The sequence below is a fragment of the Phaenicophaeus curvirostris genome, chromosome 3 (genome assembly GCF_032191515.1).
Source record: "Phaenicophaeus curvirostris isolate KB17595 chromosome 3, BPBGC_Pcur_1.0, whole genome shotgun sequence".
NCBI lineage: Eukaryota > Metazoa > Chordata > Aves > Cuculiformes > Cuculidae > Phaenicophaeus > Phaenicophaeus curvirostris.
The window spans coordinates 88,550,471-88,572,598 of NC_091394.1; the positions used below are offsets into that span (position 1 = coordinate 88,550,471).

Genomic DNA, 22,128 nt, shown 5'->3' on the forward strand with positions numbered 1-22,128 from the left:
CCTCTGCTTCCAAAGCTACTGACATTAAAGCTGCTTGAGCAATAGGTGATGGGATTTAAGAAGTGATAAGCAAGGGGGAGAAACCTGTCCTTGGCAGAGATGCAGAAGGAGCAGAGCTGTGAAGTTAGGGCTATGTACAGGACAGCGGGAGTGGCTGAGAAGATGTTAACCTGAGCAGATTGGCAGGAGCCTGCAGTGGCATTAGCTGAAAGTGGTAGACAGCTCAGAGGGGTGCAAAAGGCCATGCAGGAATGAAGGAAAATTGGAAGTCAAAAGGAGACATTCTGATGGGGAGCACTTCAGTGAGGGATGTGCCACCTGTATCACCAGGGACAGCTTGTACCCCACCTGGAACATGCACTTGGACATCATCTCCTGCGGTTCATGCCATGGCTTAAACTGCTGAAGACATTTGGTTTTCCACTAACGTTCTGGACTGAGATCCCAGATAACTGCATCACAAGGAGCACGTTCCTTTCACCAGTATCAGTCTGAGGCAGTGACAGTGTGCTAGGTGCTGAATTCAATTTCTTAGTGAACCTGAACAAGAGCAACTGTGTGTTAACGCACGAGAGAAATTTGGCTTGAGGACCTGTGCTTGTGTCCTGATCATGTGATTTGTGTCTCTACATTTACAATGAGGGAGGTGAGACAGTGGACCAAGTTGCCCAGAGAAACTGTGCATGTCCCCTCCCCAGAAGACTTCAAGATCAGGTTGGATGGGACTTTGAGCAAACTGATATAGTGAAAGATGTCCCTGTCCATGGCAGGAGGCATTGAATTAGATGATTTTTAAAGGTTGTTTCTAAGCCAAACCATTCTTTGATTCTATGATTTTGATGCTCATTGCAAGAACTGATGAGGGATCCACATTGCAAGGTGTTTTGTGCTGAGGGCTATATGAGAAATTCTGTCCTTCAGGCTGTTGTGTCACTCTGGGGTAAAGAGCTGTATCGTGCTTGTACTATAAAAATAAATTACAGTTCAGCTGGCTTCAGGAACAATTGTTGTAGCAAAAGCCCCTTTGTGACAGCTTATAATGTAGGCTCGATTAGGTCCCTGGCCAATAAAGATGAAAATGCCTTTAAGGTCTTCTCCCTTTAGACTCTCTATCAGATATTCACATGCCGTGAACTGATCTCAGGAGTAAACTGTTCCAAGTGATAATTTGGCTTTGCTCATTGGGGAAGGGATGGGAGTTTGGCTATTGGAGGTGGTCTAGCATCAGCCAGTGAATGCAAGGATAGGGGCACTGGGAGTTTTACCAGCACATTTTTCCACTTTGGGCACATCTCCTTGATGTGCCAAAAAAATATCCTCAAAGCCCAATCAATGCCTTAACCACCACTTAGTGGAAATACTTTTAGGGTAGAGAAATGAAACACCAGCCCCTGCCCTGCTCACCTTGCATCTCTGGGGTCAGGATTACAGCTCAGAGGCAGGACCTGGTGCTTCCCCGTGGGCAGCCTCAGTCATACGTATTCAAAGTGAGCACTCAGGCGTATTGCCTCACTGCAGCATGGGGCTGAGAGGTTCATGGGGGCTTTCCAGCCCCATGGGCTATTATTAGTAAGAGGGTTTGTGAGTAGTGTATCTTTTGGTTCAAGCTGTGAATTGCCAGCGGAATCTAAAAACTGCTGCTAAGCCCTGTAGATAGTATTGCAAAAAGTTTCCGAGAAGCGTTAACAACTTCCCTAAATATATATATTTTATGTCTAAAGATGCTCAGACATGCATTCGTGCTGAAAGTTTGCTGAGCCCAGTAGGGGATGTATACTCTGGCTCTTGTCTGGGAAGCTCAAGGAGGTAGCGGATAAGGAGGTGGTTACTGAGGTTTTGCTTCTCTCTGTTTGGGAAGGTAGATTTTGGGGCATGTTTGTGGGTTTAGTGGGTAGGTAGAAGGATTTAGAGCAATGTGAGTGACCTGCATGGTAACTGAGATTGCACCAACTGCATGACTAGATTGGGGATTAGGATCCCAGGGCACCCAAAATGCAAACAGTATTTTAAATCATGCAGGTCATTTTGAAAGGGATAATTAAGTTCTTGAGTTGCTCAGTAATGTCTACAAATGTTCCTGCAAATGGCTTATGAAGCACTTACAGTCTCTAACTTCTGCCAGAGGTAAATGTGCTATTAGGAGCAAATTAGCTGCCCATACAGCATTTTCTGTCTTGGAGTCTCAGGGTGTTTTACTGAGATGTGTTAATACAGCTGTGCCAAATGTACCACTCAAATCTGCATGCTCTGATAACCATCCTCAGGTGAAATGAATCCTGATCAAGCCATTTGAGATATTGCTGCTCCTGTTGCCAAAAGCTGCTACCCATGGAGGCTGTGGAATGGGCTGCATGTGTATTTCCACCATATCCATTGTTCTGTTTGAGCTCTCCATTCTAGGTCACTGGAACAGGTAGAGAGCAACAGAGGGAAACCAAAATGTGGTGTATCCCCTTGCTAGAGGAATTGGGCCCTAACCACTGGAAGCGCACCAGGATAAGGACAGCAGCATTTCAGATGCTGGAGTTAGGCTTTCAGCGCTTTTTTGCCCCCTTGAAGTCTCTGCTTCTTTCCATTTCACTAGTTGATGCAGTGACAATCAAGTGGCAGCCCCTGTGTCAGTTGGCAGCACAGCATTTGGTTTCTTCTGTGGTCAGTGGGGACCTAGTCAACATTGTCCATTGGGTTTAAGGTGCGATGGATGTGATGAGTGAGCTGAATTGTACCTTCAGCTTCCCTGGCTACATGCCAACTTCTTCGCTGACTTTTTCAGATACAGACGGCAATGCTACAGACACCTTTCTTTGATTGGATGTGATGTGCCCTTAGCCAGCTCACTTGGCCTGGGTGCTTACACTTTAGATGGCTATAGGGTAGCTGAGATGAATCCTACATCTGCTATAGCAATGCTCATGGCCCAGCCTATGGTGGGCTTCTGGGTGGGATTTTTAAAGCCAGTTTTGTGAGCTCCTCTTGCAGCAAGACTTAATTTTGATACATTTCAGGAGAAAAAAGTAGTCAGATCAAGGCCAGCTTGGAGAAGGGAAAACTCTTGTAGGTCATGGGCAGTTTGGCAGTGGCTGTGTCACCTGCAGACTCTCCACCCACTGCAGCTGCAATGCGTGGAGGTGATGAGGAGGCAAAGGCTGGACTTAAGAGCTCATGTAGGGGCTTTTCAGGGATAACGTTACTTGAAGCAGTATGAGGAAAGCAGATGGTAAATACTATCCTCTTTCCCAAGATTTGATTAGTTTTGTGGCAAAGGTTGCTCTGGGTCTTGGCTCAAGGGTTCTATCATTTTAAGACTTAACATTTTCACACTGATACCTAAGTCATACAAAATGCCACTCAGTGCCGCCAGCTTGAAATGAGGGGGAAGTATTTCCTTTGCTTGGGCTCTGCTTGCCGATATCAGTTTCTTCAACAGCAAGGGCTGATGGCATGAGGGAAGGTATTGGGCTGAACACCAAACCACAGGCAGTGTTTGGCAGGGGGAGACACAGGAGGGACAAGGTGAGCTGTTGGGTGAGTGGGCTATAAACATCCCCTCGTCTCCCAGAGCACAGCAAGAATCTCATTCTAGCACGTAGGTGAGAATCTGTGAAACTGCACAAGTTGTTTGTTATCTCCAGGAGTCACCTACACCAGTCTGGATGCTCAAGACTGGAGAGATTTGTGTTTGCTTTCTTGTTACCTCCCATTGTACCTAGGTTGAGGGGCTGCAAAAGGAGAAAGCAACTGTAGTTGGGCACAAAAAATCCAGCCTCTTGTTTTGCTGGTCTGGCTGCTGCCTCTGGAGTTCCATGGGCTGTGTGAGCATGGGGAGCGTGGGCTGATAGGCATTTGGTGAGCAGTCCTCTGTTGGTGCATGGGGATGGTTCTGCCAGTGAGCCCTTGCCACGTCCTTTTCTGGGTCCCAGCACCCTCTTTCCCTTTTAGTTGGACTCTGGTGCAGGTGTACAGGGGCTGGCTCTGCCAGCTGCATGGGTTACATTGGCAACACTTTCCCGCCTGCAAGGGGAATTTTCCTTAGCTGCCACAGAGGCTAAGCAGTTGGCTTATAAAGCATGGCCCTGGTATCACAATAGATCTATAGATGTATCATGAACAAGGAGAAGGGGAAGCACCTAGAGACACATCTGCATTGGACCATGTTGCGTGACTGTCCCAAGTGGGCAGCAACCCCAGCCAGTAGTCTATGCAGTGCCAGAGTCCTGCCTGTATGGATTCACCAGCCTGGCTGCCTGTTCTAGGCAGTACAGGCAGTGTCAGCCTAGGCAGGAGGCTGGTGTTTGCTTGGTCTTAAAGCCTTGATCGCTGCCTGATTTCAACCCATAGCCTCCTTCAGCTTTATGTTTTTCTTTACATTTGGAGTTGCAACCTGAAAACACTCAAGCTAAACCCTGTGCCCTAACGGTTGCTCATCTGAAAGTGTGGAGCCAGCTTGCAGCAGCTGCTAAAACAGCAGAACGGAAGAGGAGAATGAAAACTGAGACGGTGATTAAGACCTGATTTCCTGTCACAGCCCCACAAGGCTCCCGCCAGCGATGGAGACAGACGTTGGTGGCATCGACAGTGGTGGTGTGAAACGTCTCAGCCATTGGCCTCGGGCTGGCTGAATCACTTGCAGGCTCTCCTATGCTGCTTAGTTCTCCGTGTACTTTGCAGACACTGGTGAGTGTGCTAGTCTAGGCTGATGGAGACAATAAGGATACTATTTTAGGAAAGGGGTCAGGTAGGGAGCCCATGTGCGGTGGCCCTGACTGAGTTGGAGTTGGAAGCATCCACAGTGAGACCTGGCCCAGCCTCAGGGTAGGCCAGCATTTGCTGCATTGTGGTGTCTAGAAGAGCTGAAAGAGTGCGCAGGATTTGGCAACACTAGGGACATTGGCCCTATGGATTTTCCTCCCATCTCTGCCAATAAATTGCTTTAGACACACCATCTAAGACTGGGCAAGAGTAAAATGCTGCTGAAGGGATGGTGAAGCTCCTTAGCTGGTGATATTTGCTCTGAGGGCATCCATACTATTCATCCATCCTACTGTTTGGCCCCTCATGTAGATAGGTGACATAAAAGAGCAAATGTGTGAGAATTAGTTTATCATGTTTGGCTTGCTTGCACCAGAGGTTCGCACAAGGAGAAAGCAGCTGAGTGCAAGGACATGCTGAGCTGATGGCTGTTCCTCTGAGGACACTATTTCACGTGAACTCACTAGCATGCAGTGCCCGTTCACTAGTGCCAGAGGCACCTTCTGTTTGCTTTCTCACCCTGGTACTGAAATTGCTGCTCTTCTGTGTGTGCTTCAACAGCAGTAAACTGTATCCTTTCTGATAGCTAATGGAGCAATGATGTGCAACGTGGAGATGGCATTTTCCTATGCTGCCTTATCCTTTGGAGAAAGCCAATTGCAAAACCCACTGCAAAGAGGCCAGAACTCCATCAGTTTGTGCCATTTGGTCTGTGCTTAATGGTGACCCATCTGATGTCTCAGCAAAAGAGCAGCTAAATGAACCCTTTGCTGCCAGAGGTGGTAGCAAGTAGAGGGGAGGAGGAGAACAGAGAGAAGGTTGTTGTCTGGGTGCAGAGCACCTGGAATCAGCTCCTCCACTTTTACTATAGGAGCCACAGGTCTGTCCTCTCTCCCTGCCCCCCATCCCAGCTGTAACCATGTGGCTTGATGGAGGCAGCACTTGACATGGTGTGCCAGGGGCTTGCAAAGTGGGGTCTCTGCTGGGGTCCCACCGTGGGCACATTGGTCCAGAGAAGAGGACCCTGTCTGCATCTCCTACTGGTCATCTCACAGGAGCTGCCAAATGTACCAGAAGTTGATTATTGCAGGCCTTTGGCAGAGTAAGAAGAAGCAGACAATCCAAAATCTGCAAGCCCACCTCTGTAGTTGAGATGTCCCTCCAGATTTGGCCTCCCTGAGGGGATGCGGAAAAGGCATCTGTCTCCTGTGACAGCACTTGTGTGAGGTTTTGTACCTCTCAACAAATCACTTCCTATTTCTTTTTGAGTTTGAAAGTCACAGCAGCTTCCATCAATCCTGATGCTAAACCCACCATATTCTTTCATTACCTTTTGCTGTGCAAAGCACAGTTGCTGCTTAATTTGGAATTGTGAGGAACCACTGCTTGTAACTCAGTTCCATGTGACATTTGGTCTTTTTGCCCTCTCTCATGATGATCACTGCAGCCAGGGTAATTGCTCTGAATTGGTATCCTCTACTCCCATTTATTTCCTCTGATCCAGGAGTATTTCTCTGCTGATGTGCAGCCTGGGGCACACATGACCCATGCACAAAAGGCAAGAAAGCAGGCAGAGGGGAGAGATGGCCCTGAGACTGGCACAGTAGAACATGCTGTCATTAATGTGTGAGCAGGGAGAGCTGACTTGTGGAGAATTAACTTCCTGCACTCACAGAGGGGATATTTTAATTCTCATAGTGCTGAGAAAGGGATAAGCAATAGTTTTTGCATGAAACATCCTTCCCTCGGGAGAATAGCATCTGTGGTTCTAGGAAGAGCTCTCCACAGCCAAATTTCTGTAGGACAACTCTCCATGGGGACAATTTTACATAAGATATCTCCAGTCCTAAGCATAAGCCTGACCCTAACCTTAACCCTCACTCTAATGGCTCCCTGCTGATAGTTGCCCCCACAGAGAGTTGTCCCTGCAGAGAGCTGGCTGCAGAGAGCTGTCCCACGGAGAGTTGTCTGTGGAAGGCTCTCGCTTCCTGTCGCCTACCACTGCAGCTGAGGTGTTGGGAGCTGGAGCTCTTCAAATGCACTCACTTCTGCTGATGAGCAAAGTAACACCACGGTATGACTTCATTTTAGGAGTCTAGAGGAACAGCTGCCCTAGATTGAGAACTTTAGGAATGATGAAGGCATCAAGTGCACCCTTAGCAAGTTTGCGGACGACACTAAGCTGGGTGGAAGTGTCGATCTGCTGGAGGGTAGGGAGGCTCTGCAAAGGGATCTGAACAGGCTGGGCCGCTGGGCTGAGTCCAATGGCATGAGGTTTAACAAGGCCAAATGCCGGGTCCTGCACTTGGGGCACAACAACCCTATGCAGTGCTACAGACTAGGAGAAGTCTGTCTAGAAAGCTACCTGGAGGAGAGGGACCTGGGGGTGTTGGTTGACAGCCGACTGAACATGAGCCAGCAGTGTGCCCAGGTGGCCAAGAAGGCCAATGGCATCTTGGCTTGTGTCAGAAATGGCGTGACCAGCAGGTCCAGGGAGGTTATTCTCCCTCTGTACTCGGCAGTGGTGAGACTGCTCCTCGAGTACTGTGTTCAGTTCTGGGCCCCTCACCACAAGAAGGATGTTGAGGCTCTGGAGCGAGTCCAGAGAAGAGCAACCAAGCTGGTGAGGGGGCTGGAGAGCAGGTCTTATGAGGAGCGGCTGAGAGAGCTGGGGGTGTTTAGCCTGGAGAAGAGGAGGCTGAGGGGTGACCTCATAGCTCTCTACAACTACCTGAAAGGAGGTTGTAGAGAGGAGGGTGCTGGCCTCTTCTCCCAAGTGATGGGGGACAGGACAAGAGGGAATGGCCTCAAGCTCTGCCAGGGGAGGTTTAGGCTGGACATTAGGAAAAAAAATTTCACAGAAAGGGTCATTGGGCACTGGAACAGGCTACCCAGGGAGGTGGTTGATTCACCTTCCCTGGAGGTGTTTAAGGCACGGGTGGACGAGGTGCTTAGGGGCATGGTTTAGTGTTTGATAGGAATGGTTGGACTCGATGATCCGGTGGGTCTCTTCCAACCTGGTGATTCTATGATTCTGTGATTCTATGATCTCGGAGGGTGGGTTAAAGGAGAGGAAATAGGTCAGATATAGGAAGGTGAACAACCTCTTTTTGAGCATGGAGGCCAAGAATGGCTTCAAGGTGGTCGCAGAGAACAGACTGTGGATTAATTTGCTGTCCAGAGTTCCATCATCCAGATATAACACTCTCCTGTCTTTGCTATAGACATACTTCATATCAACCTAAGGAGGAAAACAATGCTTGGTTGAAGGAAACAGCATAGCCATGGTCTGGGGCATCTGGAATATTTCCTAGTCCTGGTTCTCCAACCCGGGAATGCTATAAAAGACCTGAAGGATATGGAAAAGACAAATTTGCTCCAAAGATCAGGGCTGTGTTCTTCAGGGATGATCCAAAAGCCTTTAATTAAAGACTCCCTCAGTTAGGAATGGCAGTTTTGCTGGGATCTGCAAGTTGTGGCATGGAAAAATGACAGGCTGTACCACCATCCTGCCTTCCAGATGGTAGTTGCAGGGCAGGGAGGATATGGCAGAAGTGGAAGAGCTGATGGAAGGGGCAGGATCTGCTGCAATGAAGAGCAGGCAGAGGCTGGACAGGGCTGTCCTGGTGTCCATGTCAGGCTGCAGAAGAGAGCAGGAGATGGCAGCTCACTGGCTGCATCCCTGTGTGATGGAGGGTGTTATCCAAAAGGCAGCTCCTCATCCTGCAGTGATGTGCAGCAAGAGAACCGTGGCTGTCTACTAGCATGTCGTGGATGGATTCTCCAGCGTGAGCCCATGTTCATGTCCACATCCATCAAGTAGCACTATTGTACAGGGGATCTTGAAAGCTGCACAGGAGAGCAGCCAGAGGAGATCCTGATGCAGTGAAGCATCTCTGCTGGCTTCCCTACTTCTTTCTGGATTTGCTCAGTCTGATGGTGGAGGATCATGCTCACACCTTGCAGCATGTTCAGCCCGGATACTGCAGGCCATGCTTTGATATGCCCTCCCTTGCCAGCTTGGCTTGCTTGCTAAGCCCGTGCAGTGAGTGTCAGCAGCAGCGTCAAAGGATCACCAGCGTGTGGTGGACTCCATTTACAAAGCCTGTGAGAAGGTAGAAAAGGTCATTTTGTCTGGGGGGCTAGAGGAGGAAAGAGGCAAAAAAGTGATGCCACGTAGGTTTGTCACATTCCCTTGAGGGAAAAAAAAACCATCCCTGCGATGACGGGAGAGCAGTGGGAAAACAGCCGAGAGATGAAAAACAGCTCTCCCCTAAGTAACCCTGTCTTGCATCTCTCCTCTTGTGTGTCTTTTCACCACCAAATAAAAAGGAAAAAGAAAAAAACCCAAAGCAGCGAGATGGGTTTTGAATGGATGCCAAGGTTGTTTTAATTGATGTATTGAATTTGTTAACTTCTGAATGACGTGGCTGCCACGCGGCACAAATGACAAGCTGCGAGTAGCGACGGCAGTGCCGACCTGCCAAAAGGTTCAGCAAAGCAGAAGGATTGACCTACTTCCATCGGCTCTGCAGGGAGCACAGGCAAACACCCTCCGCTCTTCGTTGCTGTGGTCCCTGGAGGGCTGAACATCCCTCTGTGCAGAGGAGCGCTCTCCTCCTGTGCTTAGGGGCTTCTGGGGAGCCCTGCATCACCCGTGGACTTCAAGGCCAGGTAAATGTCTGCATGCCCATGGGAGGCAACTGCCTTGGAGCAAGGACTCTTACTTTGTGTGCTGCCTGCTGCCTTCAAGCTGATTTTCTGCTTCTCACACTTATTGCACTCCTAAAAATATACTTTGGTATTCTCTGATAATGGGCCTAAATGCTGTTGCAGCTGATAAGGATGATAAAATCATCCATGCACACTGATATAGCAACCTACAGCAATTGCTCTTCACTCTTGATATGTCTCTGCTTTTTGGTGTGAGCACAGATGTGTGGTTTTTGGCTGAGAATTGCCTGGAAATTACCCAGATCTGGAGGATTTGGCTTTGATTATGAGCTCTGCTGTGGATGTGGAGCTGCTCAGCAGCTCCTAGCTTGCTGGCTGGCTGTCAGAGCAGGGTGTGCTTCCCCTTGTGCTTTACTGTGAGCCCTGGCAGTGCAGTTTGCATCTTCAAAGAGTTGTCCGCACTGAGGGGAAAGCTTCTGCAAAAGAAATTTGTTTCCAAATTAATTTTATAATGGTTATCAAGAGGAACCGCTTGGTGTTTGCTCTCAGCCCCATCATGCATGCTGTCAACTGCCAGGGTCGTCCACACAGCCAACAACTGCAGGATCCGTGTGGGATTGATGCGGTGCCTCCTGGCTGGGAAACCTCCCAGCTGGAGAAGTTTAACAGCTGAGTTGCATCCTGATGTTCTGCCTCTGGTACCAGCCATAAGCCAAACTCCTTCCATTCATTTGGCAGTGGTCTCTTCACTCATGAGTGTGAATGCAAAGGATTGGAAGTGTCTGTCAAGTGGTGAAGAGAGAAGGTGGATCTCCTGAGCCACCAGCCTGGCAGTGGTGCTCTTGTTGTAGGGAGTGTTTGCCAAGACCTTTGGAACTACAAGAGACCAACAGAGATGTTCCTGAAGCACTTAGGCACAGAAGTGCTATTATGATGCCATGGTGTATGCTGTGTTGAAGATCTTCGTGTGACTAAATGAGGTGCTGACATGGGAGAGAAGCTTAGACAGACCTGCAGTCTCCCCTGGTTATTATCAATGTTAACCCTGGACTGGTAACACCAGACCTACTGCACAGATCCTGGTGGTAGTCACCCAGAGTGGTGGGGAACTTGCTATTTCAGTGGGGAAAGGAGGCAAAGTAGCATTGGGGAACTTGTCTGAGGTCACGCAGAGGAAGCAAGCAGAACATTATTTCCCACCACTGAAGTTCTGGGCTTTTCCTCTTCCTGCCTCAAGCACAGTTTCTTCTCCTGACCCCACAGCACCCCTCAGCCAGGTCTCTTGAGTGGGGAGATGAAAGAGGGAATATTATTTCACTGAGCAATGTCAGAAAATTCTACAGGAAGAAGAAATAGGGAACAGATGGAAAGAACATAGCTGCCTGCTTCTGTGGAGAAGACATTTCGTCGCAGCATAGAGACTGCTTTTAGGATTCATGATTCAGCTTTTGAGTTAGTTGTTGATAGTTAGGATGTTTTCATCTTGGCTTCATCTGTTGACAAGAGCCTTGCGAGGACATGTATCTCTCCATCAGGTATGACTAATTATATTGGGACAGCCGCGTGCGATAACACTTCTGTTTTCCTCTAGAACAGCTCCATTACAGAATGCCTGGTAGCTGAGTCCTGACAAGTGTATTTGCTGGAGTTTTGCTGATTGTGCAGCCCAGATAACCTGTGAGTGAACAAACATGGAAAGCATTGAATATTCAGCTCAAAACCCAGAAGCAGACTTGTTTCACTGCTAGTCTGAACCAAGCTTTTAACCGCATGTTGTCAGTGCTTTTCAGGAAACTCATCTTGTCTGAGACACGTCATCTGGTGGTAATGTGCTCTAGTTTAGGGACAGCCACCAGAAGCTTTGTGAAGGCCAAGGTTTATTGCTAGACGTTGGTGTCTTTGCAGCTCAGTGTTGTGCTTTGCTTTCCCCATCTTCTCCTCAGAGAGCAAAAGTCAGTTCGTGCAAAACAGATGCATTTGTAACCAAGAGCCAACAGTTTGATTTCTCTGAGTCTTGCTCTCAGAAAACAATATCTACGAAAAAGCCAGCACATGGCAGAAGCTGGTAAATGCTTTTTCTGGATGTTCACTGCTGTTGATCTTGTTTTGCAGGAACTCGGGGATTTTGGTGCTACCTAAGGGCTGACTTTAAACTGTTTATGCTTAAAATGATTGTCCTCTGGGCTCCTTAGGGTAACAGTTGTAGGTAGTCATGAAAGCCACACTTAAATCCCTGAAGAAGTGTGCCAGCACAGATGAGCCTCTGTCCTCAGTGTATCATCTCAGTGGTCGACAGCCTTATGCGGAGAGAGCTTTGGTGTGCAACTTTTCCATTTGGTAGAGTTTAATCTTGTATGGATTGTATGATGTACAAGAATACTGTATCTTGTATGGATCTTGTATGATCTTGTATGGATTATAGCAAGAGTCTACGCAGATTTAAAGCCAAACACACGTTTGATGGAAGTCATTGCTTGCTCCTCAAGGAAGTTTGTTGTCATCTGAAAGCTGCAGTAGAAGCATGCAAGTGGGCAGTCTGTGCACCATACAGAGGTAGTGGAGATCTTGACTCTTCTTCTGCCCCTTTTCCTGAGAGGGAGGCATGTTTTCCTGCCTCCAGCAAGTCATCTCTTCTGGTCTAGGGGTGTAAGACTCCTTCCACATCATGATGCCGGCACAGGGCCATAGTTTTCAGTTGGGTTTTAGAGCAATTAGTCAGTAGTGGTCAGAAAGGAAATATACTAGAAGTCAGTCAGTCAGTGCAGACTTTCTAAGGGTAGACTTTCTAAGGGCATTGACGTCTCGCGGTTAATGTGCCAAAGGACCATTTCAGTTTTCTTCTCTCCTTGCTACGTTGCCTTCTTTGTTTGCTATTGGAGGACAGGAGTTACCTAGGGCACTCTGGGCACCTGAATAGGGGGGCAGAGCTCAGGGTGCAAACTTGGCAACTGAGGACACCAAGGAGGAGACTGTGCTTCTGAAAGTGTGAGAAGACTGTAGAGAATAAGAGAGGGCACATGGCACCATGGCCTTATGACCATAATTTGTCCAGGGTAAACTCAACACAGACTAGGCATCCTCCCTTCCAGGAGTTATTCTATATGTCTGCCTCTTTAAAATAAGGGTGATGTCTCATGGACAGGAGTGACCTGTCAGCACTGAGGATGGTTCCCCTTGCTCCTGTTGGATGCATCGCGGTGGGAAGAGGAGGCATGCTGGCTGCCAGTTCGGCTCTAAAAGTGATGTCTGGACTCCAAGGGGCTGCCGTGCACAAGGCCTTCACACAGTTTCCTTAACAGGCTCCTTTTCACTCTTTTTCCAGGGGCTTGTACTGTGCTTCATTTCAGAAGGATCCAGTGAATTAACATACTGTTGCTGCTGCCCAGGTAATTGCATGCCCGGGGTCTGCTTTGCTCCGACAGTCTTCCTAGCTTCTCAGACAGAAAGCATCCTTCTCCTTGAGCAAACAAGGCTGCAAAGTGTTGCCCTGAGACCTTGCTTGAAGGATGGAGAAATGGGAGGGTGGAAAGAGGCGGGGAGGTTGTTTCTGAAGGCATATCTACTTCAAGACCTCACCTATCAATGAAGAAGATAAAGTGGGGGTTTTAATCTTTATTTCTTGTATCAAGGCACTAATTATGGCTTCTCTTGCTGATTTGTGCAGACCTCAGTATGGGTGCAGTTATAGAAACGTAAGCCAACACAAGTCACTAGAGTGGCTCAAAAATTGCTTGAAATTCGCTGTCCTGGGTTACGCAGAGTTTCAGCAGAAGCTGAGTTTCAGCAGAAGCAGAAACTGGGTGATCTGATACCCTCTTCTGTACTGAGAATAAAAACCTATGAATACGTAGGTATAAAAGTGCTTACTGGTCTCACTTCCGAGTACAAAAAAAACCCCACATGTGGATAAACTTTTGAGCCTTCTAAGGCCCTGTAAGAACAGAGCACATCTCAAAATGCATTGGTGAGAGTATCTTGAAAGCTGGTCTAGTTTCTTAATGCAATTGCAGGTTTGCATTTTTAAACAATGTTACTTGGTCAGGACTGACTTCTTGTGCGCAGCTGGGATGCCCTGGGCTTTGGTCTCCAAAAAGAAATGTGATTATATGCATTGTCAGGAGGGCATCTTTAGCCCCTGACATGGATTGGCTGTAAAGCGGAGGTGTGAAGAGGGAAGGGAGCATCAAGACTTTGGGAAGAGGTTGGTTCATGGCTCTGCCACTGACCTCCTGCATGACCTGGGGCAAGGAGTTGAACCTCTCCTCTTCCACCTCCTCCTCTCCTGCCTACTCAGTGTATGTGAAAAGTCTTCTCGTGTTTTGTATGGGTTCTTCTAGAGAAGCCAGAGCTCAGCAGCGATGTCTGTAAGGCCCCTTTCATCTTCTCAGTCATGACATTTCCTGTCTCTTGACCACGTAATTTATTTTGACTGGAAGCAAGATATTGCTCCAACACACTTACAACACAAAGGAAGGAGAGTTGGGGAAGGCCATGCTGGCAGTGTAGGTTGCTCATCCTGCGCTAGAGCATTGCAGCTTTCAGGGCAAAGGGAAGGCTTGTTGAGGCATCTCCATCCTATGGAATAGAAATTGCAGCCTTGGACAGTACAGAGAGCCCTTTTATAGCTGGTACTGTTCACTGGGCTTAGGAAATCCTGCTTCTTCTGTAAATATATGTGTATGGGGGAGGGAGGAGATGTGACTGCCCTCCAGCACTGCTCTTGTGTGCACTGTGTGTGGGACATGGCCAGAGGTTCCTCAGCCACTGATGCCCAAACTGAGGTGGACAGTTTGTGTCTGGGTCACTGTGGGACTGGATGCAGAAGCGGGGTTTGTCAAATCCCAAGGAGAACATAAGTTAGTGCGTAAGGGGACCTTCTGGGCCTTCACCGTCTTGGGTTGTGGTTTCTCTCAACTCTTTTCTTGGGTGATATCACAGTACCCAGTCACTTCCCACCCTTTCGTCCAATGCCTTTGCACTGGTGGCAATTAGAAGATGGTTTGTAGGACTGTTGGGTTTGGGCTGAAAGGGACCTCAGGTGGGTCAGCTGTGAGATCAGAGCAGCTTGCTCATGACTTTATTCAGTCAGCTCCTGAAAACTTCTTAGGACGAGAGTGCACAGCCAGCTCTATGGCTTGATTGTCATCACATGGGAAGTTTTTCCTAACATCCAGTCTGAACCACTCTTGTTTCAAGTGTGTATTGTCTCATTCTTCTGCCATACACAACAGTGGAGAACCTGACTCTCTCTTGTAAGTAACCTGCCAGTAGGTGCTTGGGGCTGCATCTGAATCCCTCAAAGTCATCTCTTCCCCTGGCTGAGCAAGCCGAGCTCCCTCAGCCTCTTCTCTCCAGGCAAGTCCTCCAGTCCCTGGCCATCTTAGTGCTCCTCCTATGCAGTTCTCTATTTTGTCAATATGTTTCCTGTACAGGGGTGTCCAAAACTAAATGGAGTGTCTAAATGTGGTCTAATGAGTGCTGAGTTCTCTTGCCTATGCTCCTGCTCTTGCAGCCCAGGAGGCTGTTGGTCTTTGTTGCAGTTTTTTCTTTTGTAAGGTCCCGATTGGCTGGCAGTCCCAACAACTGCTATTCCAACAACTGAGCAGTGGCAGAGCTGCTCAGCTGTAACAATGGGCTGTGCCTAAATGATCTCTTAAATAGGACCCATCACTGTCCTTGGAAAGACTGAGTGCTGCTCAGTGGCCAGGAGGGAAGAGGAAATTAGAGGAGCCTTGGGGTGAGAAAGACTTCTTCTCACTGCTAATAACATGGGCTCCTACAGGGAGAGGGGCCAAGCCTGGACAGATAAGGCAGTGAATGAGTTCTGCAGAAAAACGCAAAGAGATGTAGTCTTACTATTTCCACTGTCTCACTTACTCATCTGTAAAGCAAGTTTTTACTCACCACTGTGCTTCCCATGGGGCTGCAACTGTTGATGGCCACGGAGAGCTGAGGTCCTGCAATACAAGTACAAAGGGTTGTTGAACAACCTACACTCGCTGTATTTGCTGCTTGGGACAAAGCATGATTCCTGGTAGCCCTGGGCAGAGGAATTGTATGCATATATGGATGTATATTATATTGAAACAAAGTGCTGCTGTTTCATTCTGTACTGCCAACAGTTAGTGTGCTTTTCAAACCAGCAACCTATATTCTCTAAGATCCAAGAGCCTTGGGAAAAGATAATTTTTTTTATCTTGCACTAATTTTAAAAGTGCAGGTTTTTTTTAGTGCTGCGTGGCAGAAATAAAAGACAAAAAGGAGAAAGAAATGACAGGAAGACCCATACAGTTGTTTTAAAGGTTTTCTGGTTTTCTGTTCATGTTCTTTTCAGGAAACAAGACTGACTACATGTGGGATAGGGATGAAACCACATATCACAAGCCACTGTCAAGTGACCATATTGAAAAAAGTAGTGAAAAATACGTTCTTACTAGCACCTTCCCAGCCTGTAGGAATCCTGACTGTGGCTTACAATTGTAGTAGGGTGAAGATTTGCATTTTCAAGTTGGCGGTTTTCCTTTTTACTCTTCCACTTCCTACCAGCTAATTCGGTACTGTGTTAATTGTAAATCTGGAATGCAAATCAACTCACCTGCTTGTTTTTCTTTCACTTTCAGGTTTTCTAACTTTGGAAGCTCTCCTGAGGAGCTGTCATGCACTGCTGCCCCCAGGATTGAACGCAGAACTGGGAGTGAGGGGAACTGCAGTGTGCTGCTGTGAGTTTCTTTAGCAAAGAGAGAGGCTTTATGATATGTCATATGGTGCCAAAAGTAATTCTACCCTTGACAGCAAATATCCTTATCCTTCTTGTGCATTTTTTCCAGGACAGCAGAGATGCTTTGTATGCAAATCGAGGTGGTACAACAAAAAAAAACCCAAGTCCTGAAAGCAATCTCACCAATACCATCAGATCATTGGGGAATTCCATTTTTTATCTTTTCTTTTTTCAGTTCTGTTCTTTCTTATAGTCTTTAATGTTTGTCCTGCCAGACCTGCATATGAATTACAGTTCTTCTTTCATTTTGCAGCGTTCCATGTCAATCTAGATGAATAAGAGGCAGTGAGTGGTGGGAACTGAATTTAACAGTCCTTGTATTTCATCTTTGCCATCAGTTGCTCTGGTGCTTTCTGATTTTTGAGAAAGACGTGAACCTTATAGTACAGATTGCCCTGTGCCTGTAGTGATGGTTTACCTGTGAAGGTGAGCCCAGAACCCTTCAGGAAGCTCAAGGAAGGAAAGAGAAGAGGTGGGAAACAAGAAGAAGATAGCAAGAGTTTGCCTAGTAATTTAAACAGGAGCAGGATTTGACACTCCTGAGACACCTCAAGAGATGTCATGCTCAACACTGCACTAATGCAGCAGTATGCGTTGATCACCTCCTTGCTCCAGCAAAGCAAACTCCTGTCTGCCCAGCGTGTACCCTGGAGGTATCACTAGAAATGCAAGGGGCTAATCAGAGCTGGGTTCCCACTCTGCTGCCAGCAGCACCAGCACACCGATGCTACAGGTTGTGGGGGTGAAAAAAAGACTTGTAGAAGCAGTGCAAGAAAAGGGTATGCCAGAGCAGGAAAGAACTGCAAAACTGGAGAGAGTATTCCCATGTGCGTCCAGAGATACTCACTGCAGCCTGGCTCTTGTTGAATCACACTGTGGTTTCACTGGCCTTTGTGTGGGTAATGGTGATAATCACTGTGTGTGGTGTTGGGTCTCATTATTCATTTTTTCTTAAACGTAAAATTAACAGTCAAATTTGTGTTGGTAGGGCAGCAAGCCTGGTGTGGCTTTTATCTACCCTGAACCTGGGGGTGAAGGAGGAGAAGAAAAATTACTTGACCAGTTCGGCAGCCGTGCGCTTAACAGTCATGGAGTTCAAAGCAAAGGATGCAACAGTAAGATACCCAGACCTTCCTGGGCTTCTGCTGATAAGTTGTATTTCAAAGCAAAAGGCAATCCTGAAGAGGCTCTGTTGAGTAGCTGAAGCCTCCAATGCTGAGTCTTTTATAAAAGAGGATTTCATAAGGAGTAATATGAGCAGAAATGGCTGTTCTGTGGTTTTACACATTCCAGACATGCCAGGACTATTCCTGTCAAGGATGGGCAGTCCCTAGGGTTTGGGTTTTTTTTTTGTAGTTGTTTTTTTGTTTTTTTTTTTAAATATTTGCCACAAACTAGCAGCTGAAATTGTGAAAAATAAATTAGAGTTGTAAAATCATTACTGTAGCAGTCATGGAAACTGTGAGGCTTGTACTTAAACTGTCTCTGGGGTTTCACCCTGTCTACGCTACTGTGCTGTTGGGATTGCTGCTTTTGCCTGCTATGACTGCTTCAGGATGGATGATTTAAAAGGAGAGCTTCAACTATTGGTTACCCAGAACCTCAAAAACCAGTGCTTTAGGCCTTTTTCAGAAGCTATGCATTTTCAGCTGAACCGCTGTTAGGTATGAATCTCTTTAATATCAGTGCGGTTATGTGAACATACAACATCTTTATGTTCTGCCAGCAGAAATGGGATACAGCTATTCCTGCTTCAAGTGCACTTATTTTGACTTCAGGCAGGTTGTGCCAGGTTGGTTCGCACCTGTATGCTTTGACACAAACAGTATTTTAATTGATCTAAGACCTTCCATGCAGAAAATGATGGTGCCTTAAACCTTAAAGAAGAGAACCTTAACTGTGCCGTAAAACAATCTGAAGTTTCAACGTGCAGTAAAGCACGACATAGCTTTTGCAGACCTGGCCTGTTAGATGGGTGTATAATTAATAAGCCTACATATCTTGTTCTTCTAGGTGTGTGTGCTGTGCTGCTCCTGTTGCTGTATTCCTGTGTGCTGTGTAGGCAAGAGCTCATGGATGGCTGAGAAAGCCACGGACAGAGGTGTTGCTGCCGTCATCTCACTAGTTCGATTCCCACAAGGAATATGGCTTTAAAAGCATATAATTAGATGTGAACTTCATGCCTTCTCGAGACACTCTGCAGAAACACTCAATGCCTTTATGAGCAGCACTGTGCTGACTACAGCTGGCTAAGCACCTCTACAAGCTGGAACTGCACCTTTACCTGCTCTGCAGATGAGGCTAGTCCCTCCGCGGGAGAGGAGAAAACTAAGCCAGGCTCATCTTGGCAGAGGCTGAGCCAGGGAGCTCTAGATACCCAACCTTAGAACTTACATTTCATCCTGGGTTTAGCCACAGCATGAGTGCAGTCAGAAGGTGAGATGCAGAGGGTGAAAATTGTGTCTTTGAAAATGACAGTAAAAGAGACCCTGTTGGAATGAACCTTCTAGCTTGGTGTTATTAAATGTGAATATGATTATTTAGTGATGAACAGGAATGAGAGTGGGTTTAGGATGCAGTGCCTGAAGTCCCTTCCCACCCTCCAACACAATCTTATGTTACAGAGGAATCTTAAGCCCGTCACCTCCGTCTTGTAGGTCTGTGGGTGGAGGAACTTTAATCACTGAGGTCGCCATTGAATGCTGCATTTGCAAGATACAAGGAAGGAAAAGCTGGTGTAAATTTGTGGCTCACCTGAGAGGAGCCTGGTCTTGTAGCATTCTGGGTTGTTTGCCGTTTTGGGCTTGTTTCCATAAAAAAAAAAAAAAGAAAATTATTTCTCTTTACCCTATCAGAGCTTCCAACCACAGAAATTTGGAAACAAAGAGTTGGAAGGTGTGGTCATCACGGAGCAGTGTTTTTACTGGGCCTATCTCACAGGGGGTGGTGTTGAAGTTTGCCCTGGCCACTCAAGGTCTCTGATGAGGAAATATTTATCACTGTGAAACAGTAGCAAGCTTTACAAGTGGCAGAAAAACTACTTTTGTAACCAAATAATTGTGTTTTCCTTATAAGTCACACAGATAGATGTATGTTTGGAAAATTTTTATTTCCAACCAAAATAACTTTTCCACTGTTTCATCTAGAGTGGGAAAACAAGTAGATCTTGAATGGCATTTTAATGTAGATTTCATCCATTTGTCTGCAGCAGAAGGTTACTTTGAGATGATCTGTTATCCTTCTCTTGGTGTGTCCTTGCTTTATGTTTTCTGCTTCAGAATCTCCCATTTTCCCTGTTTTTGATGGTTTGAGAGTTTTGGTAGAGAGGGCAAAAACATATAAAAATTTTCATGTCCTTGGGAAGGCTATGGCAAGTTACACAGTGGTGAAGAGATGCTGACAATCTGTAGAAGAGCCAGTTTTTGACAGCATGGGAAGTGGTTAGCACCTCATTTGATGTCCTCACATCAAAGCTGGACAGTAGGCTGGTCATAATGCTCTGTTTGAACCACAAATTACTGGGCTTCAGGCAGAAGTCACTGGATGAAATTCTGTGATCTTTATTAGGCAGAAGGTCAGACAAAATAATTTAGCTGGCTTCTCTTGGCTTTTAGAATTTGTGAATCACATAGTTAGGTGTTTTTTTTATTTTAATTTCCATGAAAACTTTACCTTGGTAGCAGGCAGACGACAAACCCTATCTGTTCTCTCATCCTTTCATCATACTGTGTTACTTTCAAGTTGTCCTAGAAAGAGGATAAAATTTGGCTTGTTATTTAAATTTTGCTTAAGGATGGCAAAAGCAACTCTACTTTGATTCTTACGGGCCTCCCATGACCACAGGAATGGATGATGCCTAATGCCAGCCCTGCTTTAACAAACATTTGAAGATCAGCTCATCACTGCAGTATAGCTATCAACTGCCTTCTCTCTGTTACCTGTGGGAATTGTGCACCATGGGATCCTGCAATGAGGTAAAGATGGGAGCAAAGCTTATTAGGCAACATATGTGCTTTTGTTAGTGGCCAGATACTCCATCTGCAAGCCTCTGAACCTGGGGCTGCAGGAACCAGCAGGAAAGTAAGAGACGCCTTAGTTGTCTTGGTGTGTAAGAGTCCCTGAACTCTGGTCCTACAGAGCACCTTATTACAACAGGAGAATTTGGGAAAGCCCAGAGCAATGCAATAATTGGAGAAAAGGAGAGGAATGTCATGTGGGAGAGACATAATGAAAATAAGAATAATTTGAAATAATGTGTTTTCTTTCCCGGTGCGTTAACTGGGATGAAAGGCAGGCATAAGCAGAGCACTTGCTCACTGCAGCCCTTTCCTGCTGAAGGTTTTAGTGCTTCAATGGACACCCCTGGTTGCATGCCCTGGGTTTGCTGCCTTAGTTTCAACTTGGACCCACTTTCCTTTGTAAGAAAGAGCTCCAACACCCTTCCTTGTCCTATAGCAAGACTTCTATCCAGACCTTAACGGAGTCTTCATTTAGGGTTTTCAGACTAGTCTAAACTGATAGACAAATGTCCATTTTGTAATGAGGCCCTAGTATGTGTGATGAGACGGTTTGATGTACCCAAGGCTGCTTTCAGTCACTTTGCCAAACAGCATGGGGCAACCTGTATCCATAGGGCATAAACTCTCCAATTTTCCATGCTGGGGGCCTGCAAGCAGCTGGTTATCGATCAGGGTCCATGTTGGCCCCTAGTGTTCATTCAGAAAGGTGCTAGTTGTCATGGCTAGGAGGATGTGAAGGAGTAGAGCACCAGCAGAGATTATTTGAGTACCCGTGTCAGGGAATATTCCCTTGCATTGTGTAAGGATGTAATCAGCCCTTATAGGATTGTATTTGATTAAATAGCACCAATGTGATAAAAAGAATTCCTCATTTATGGCAGTCAAATGTATTGCAGTGTAGTTGGGAACGAAGAATTCAGGTTCTGTCTAAACCCGAAGTGAGGCTACATGGGGAGCGCAGTGTCATGGAGGGGGTTTGAGGCGTCATTGTGTGTAATCATGTGAAAATGAGCTCTCAAGGGAGCAGAGGGACAGAGGGGATCTCTGCAACTCTAGAGAGCAAGTGGAAGCAAGGAGGTGACTTTGTCCCTTTACAGAGCGACACACTGGCTGGTGTCTGCGCTTGAATAAGAATGGGGAAATGCCGGGAAGAATTCAAAGGAGAGTCATGAATGGCTTGGAATTGCCAAACCGGAACTCTAGGCTTAGGCAGCTCAGTTTATTTGGCTCATTGGGTTGAAGGCTGGAAAAGGCGTAACTTGATTGTCACATGTAGAGGAAGAAACCTTTGATTGGCAGGTGTGGGGTACGAAAGGAACCCTTGGAAGTTTTATGCCTTTTTCCACATTTTAAGAGGTAGTCATGATGCCTCTCTAGGGTGGAGCTTCAGTCTAAAATACTGTGATCTAGTGAACCTGATGGAGTGGGAAGTCCCTGCCCTTGGCAGGGGGCTTGGAACTAGATGATCTTTAAGGTCCCTTCCAACCCTAATGATTCTATGGTTATTATGTAGAGGTCTTGGGTGAAAGGGGCTGATCTCCAGTGTTCTGAAGGCAAGATGGATTGTTTGTGTCTTTCTGCCTATACAGCCCTGGTACTCCCCAGCACCTTCCTTCCTCAATCCCTTGGGTAGGACAGTTCTCCTATGATGCTGGGTATAATTTAAACTCTCTGGTCAAAATGCTTTGGAGCCATCTTATCTTAAGGCAGGCATCTAAAATGGGTGGATTTCCCTCTGGTCGTGACTGTTGTATGGCAGTGACTGTGGGAGGAGGCCAGACAGCTGGTTGAAACAGGGACTCCTGTACTTTGGATGTTTGAGGCTGCATGAGATGAACCCCCTTCTCACCACCTGCATCAGCTTTACTAGAGCTACTGGAACAAAGCGCGTAATGAAAAGCTGTCTGA

At 46.7% G+C, this 22,128-nt stretch overlaps 1 long non-coding RNA gene across 1 annotated transcript; it reads left to right on the top strand.

Annotated features, from left to right (window-relative positions):
• Positions 1-10,467: 10,467 nt before the first annotated feature.
• LOC138719398 (uncharacterized) lies at positions 10,468-21,441 on the top strand. The gene is made up of 6 exons (XR_011337210.1): positions 10,468-10,958; positions 12,746-12,809; positions 16,044-16,142; positions 17,190-17,865; positions 18,215-20,175; positions 21,318-21,441. It is a non-coding gene; the product is annotated as an uncharacterized lncRNA (long non-coding RNA).
• Positions 21,442-22,128: the final 687 nt, after the last annotated feature.